The sequence below is a fragment of the Babylonia areolata genome, chromosome 29 (assembly GCF_041734735.1).
Source record: "Babylonia areolata isolate BAREFJ2019XMU chromosome 29, ASM4173473v1, whole genome shotgun sequence".
Classification (NCBI taxonomy): domain Eukaryota; kingdom Metazoa; phylum Mollusca; class Gastropoda; order Neogastropoda; family Buccinidae; genus Babylonia; species Babylonia areolata.
Genome location: NC_134904.1, coordinates 10,638,498 through 10,642,902, shown reverse-complemented (window position 1 = coordinate 10,642,902; position 4,405 = coordinate 10,638,498).

Sequence of the window (4,405 nt, the reverse complement as noted above, 5' to 3'; positions counted from 1 at the left end):
AAACACACTCAACAACAGCACTCAGATTCCTGCAAGTATTAAGAGCTGAGTGCTACGAATTGTTCTATGTCACCAACACTGATTCTCAAAACAGAAACTCATATCAGCGTTCAGGAAATGAGGTTTGAACCTAATCTCTCGCTTGACAGCCAGGAAGGCCATACGTATTCCGCCACTGATGGCACGTCAAATGAATGTTTCCACCCTGCGCCATGTCCGGACATCTAATCAACCACGCAACATTTTCAACATTTGCTTGCTCACTCAGCTGCACACGTGCACAATCAGAATAGAATAGAACAACTATCGATCCACTTGGTTTTAAGATTTGGTGAAAAAATAGAAGAAAAAAAGAGTATTTGAATAGAATACAATAGAATATATCTTCATTACCAAGTGTACCGGGGTCACAAGGAATATTGAGGGGGCGGGGGAAGGGGGGATAGTACATAACAAGATACGAACATAAATCGAAAATCATACACAAACACAGATACAGTAGAAATTATGATGCCTACAAGTGCATGTCAATATAAAAACTTTGTGCATACTCACACATGCACGCACTGCACACACACACACACACACACACACACACACACACACACACACACACACACACACACACACACACACACACACACACACACACACACACGTTTGAACAGAAGCTGCATATTACTTGTGGATGGGGCTGATGACTAGATCTTTCGGCAGTTGGTTGTTGGCTGTATTTTTTACCAGTTGCTTGCAACCTCAGTTAAGAACGAGTGTAAAGTATTTGCTGGAACACGTCTGTAGGGAATGGGGAGGGGAGGGGTGGGATGAAGGGGAAGGAGTAGGGTGAGGGGGTGGGGGTGGGGGGGGGGGGGGACGAAAACTTTTTTTTTACCGCACTTGAATCCAGACTGACAACCACTTGATGTTATCTTTTAGTTTGAAACCTGCAGACACTTGGACTTTGAAGCAAAACATTTTTTTGGGGTGGGGTGGGGTGGATTTTTTCTCTCTTTATCTATTGTCTGTGACATTTTCAGTGGTTGTCCAGTCAGTTTATTTCCATGGTGTGAGAGTTGGTTGCTGTTTATGCTATCCAGAATGTAAGTCTTGTCAGGAGATTAAAGAAACAACTGTGTTATACTGATGAGTACAGGCACATGTGTGAACAAAAATAGATGTTGCATTAGAGGAGTTCTGCAGCTATTTATTTTTGTATTCGGTAGTGTTTATGTGTTTCGTTTCCGTGTGTGTGTGTGTGTGTGTGTGTGTGTGTGTGTGTGTGTGTGTGTGTGTGTGTGTGTGTGTGTGTGTGTGTGTGTGTGTGTGTGTGTGTGTGTGTGTGTGTGTGTGTGTAATATGTGTGCCCGTGTGCGTTTGTGCAAGGGCGTGTGCATCTGCATGCAAACTCACTCAGCTACAACGTGCAGATCCTGGCAAGTAGTGAGAGCAAGAGTGCTGAGATTTTATTTATTTCACCATCACTGGTTTCCAAAATAGAACTCCTTATGAGCGTTCAGGAAACGTGTTGCGAATTTATTTATTTCACCATCACTGGTTTCCAAAATAGAACTTCTTATGAGCGTTCAGGAAACTAGATTTGAACGTAATCTCTCGCTTGAGAGCCAGGAAGGCCATGTGTATTCCGCCACTGATGGCACGTCAAATGAAAGTTTCCACCCTGCGCCATGTCCAGACATCTAATCAAGCACGCAACATTTTCAACATTTGCTTGCTCACTCAGCTGCACACGTGCACCATCTTCTTCGTTCGTGGGCTGCAACTCCCACGTTCACTCGTATGTACACGAGTGGGCTTTTACGTGTATGACCGTTTTTACCGCGTCATGAATACAGCCATATTCCGTTTTCGGGAGTGTGCACGCTGGGTATGTTCTTGTTTCCATAACCCACCAAACCCTGACATGGATTACTGGATCTTTAACGTGTGTATTTGATCTTCTGCTTGCGTATACACACAAAAGGGGGTTCAGGCATATATGCTGACCTGGGAGATCGGGAAAATCTCCACCCTTTACCCAACAGGCACCGTTACCGATTTGAATCCGAAAGCCTCAGATTGAAAGTCCAACGCTTTAACCACTCGGCTATTGCGCCCGTTGTGCACAATCAAAATAGAAAGAAAAAACAACAACAAAACAACAAAAACAAAACAAACAAACAAAAAACAACAACCAACCAACCAACCAAACAAACAAAACCAACAACAACAACACACACACACACACACAAACACACACACACACACTCACACACACACACACACACACACACACACACACACACACACACACACACACACACACACACCCCAAAACAAACAAATAAAACATTGATCCAGTTGTTTTTACGATATGAAAATAGTTTTTTTTTTTTTTTTTTTTTTTTTTAACCAGATGTTTGCACCACCGGCAAAGGACGAATGCGTGCTTTTTTGTTTTTGTTTTGTTGGAACACGTCTTTAGGGAGGGAAGGGGGAGGGGGTGTGGGGTGAGAAGGGGAAGGGGGGTGGGGTGGGGAAGAGGGCACAGTGAGGAGATGGGGGTGGGGGCGTGGGGGGTGGGGTTGGGGGCAAAGACAGTTCACAGCACCTGGATACAGAGTGACAGGCACGCGACATTGTCTTTTAGTTTGATAAAGTCAAGGTACCGTGCGCGCAGAAGCAAAACTTTGTTGTTGGTTGTTTTTTTTTCTGCTTACTTTTTTTTTTCTTCTTCTTCTTTTCCGTGATATTTTTTCAATCTTTGGCCAAGTATTCTGTTTCCACGTCCTGAGGGGTACAAAGTTGGTGTTTGTTAATGTCATCTGGTGTGTATGTCGTGGATGGGATTAAAGAAACAAAAGTCTTGTACTGAAAAGTACAGGCATTTCTGTCAACGAAAATAGTGGTTGTATGAGACGAGTTATACTCCTCGCTGTCTTCATATGTTGATGTGTGTGTGTGTGTGTGTGTTGTGTGCGTGTGTGTGTGTGAGAGGGAGAGAGAGAGAGAGAGAGAGAGAGAGAGAGAGAGAGACAGACAGACAGACAGACAGAGAGAGAGAGAGAGCGCACTTCTTCTGTACGCGAACACCCATCTACATCACATCTATATCCCTGCACGCGCTGAGAGCGTGTGCCGCAATTCTATCTATTTCAGCATAACACTAATTTCCAAAACAGAAATTCCTATCAGCGTTCAGGAAATGAGGTTTGAACCTAATCTCTCGCTTGACAGCCAGGAAGGCCATGCGTATTCCGCCACTGATGGCACGTCAAATGAATGTTTCCACCCTGCGCCATGTCCGGACATCTAATCAAGCACGCAACATTTTCAACATTTGCTTGCTCACTCAGCTGCACACTGCACCATCAGAATAGAAACAACAACAACAACAACAAACTATCGATCTTCTTGGTTCTAAGATATGAAAGAAAGGTATCCGTTCTATTTTGTATTGTATTTGTATTTCTTTTTATCACAACAGATTTCTCTGTGTGAAATTTGGGCTGCTCTCCCCAGGGAGAACGCGTCGCTACACGACAGCGCCACCCTTTTTCTTGTTTTTTTTTCTTTCCTGCGTGCAGTTTTATTTGTTTTTCCTATCGATGTTTTGCATTTCCTATTTTGCACCGGCGTTCGGAATCCCTGCAAAGAACGAGTGTGAGGATTTTGTTAGTACACGTGTTCAGGTAGTGGAGGGGGAGGGGGAGGGGAGGGGGGAAGGCGGGGAGGTGGGGGGTAAGGTGAGGAGGAGGGACTGGGGGAAGGGGTGGGGGGAGGTATGGTGGTGGTGGCGGTGGTGGTGGTGGGGGGGGGGGTGTAAGGTGAGGAGGAGGGACTGGAGGAAGGGGTGGGTTGAGGTATGGTGGTGGTGGTGGTGGTGGTGGTGGGGGGGTGTACCCAATACTTTTCACCGCATTTGAATATATACAGCCTGACAAGCAGTTGCCTTTAAATTAAAAAAAAAAAAAAAAAAAAAAAAAGACACGTGCATTTTATTTTATTTTTTTTTAAATAAAAGAAACGTTCTGACTATTTTTAGGATTTTATGTTGTTGTTTTTTTCTTTTTCCAGTGACATTTTCAATGAGTGGCCAGACATTTTGTTTCTATAGCTTAAGGGGTAGAAAGCCGGGTTTGTTTTTTTTTTATATAGTAAAATGTCACCAGGAGTGTAGGTTCAAAAGGAGAGAAAAAAAAACCCAACAGTATTGTAGAGAGTAGTGTACAGACACTTCTGAGGACGAAAGTAGAAGCTGTGTCACCTGATAAAAAACGACAACCCGGAATCGTCTCTAACCTTTGTTGCAGTATTTGCAACACCAATGTGATAAGAAACTCTAGGGAGAGTTGGACAGTACAAGGTCTTCAGAGAACCCCCCCCCCCCCCCCTCAGTCATGTGTTT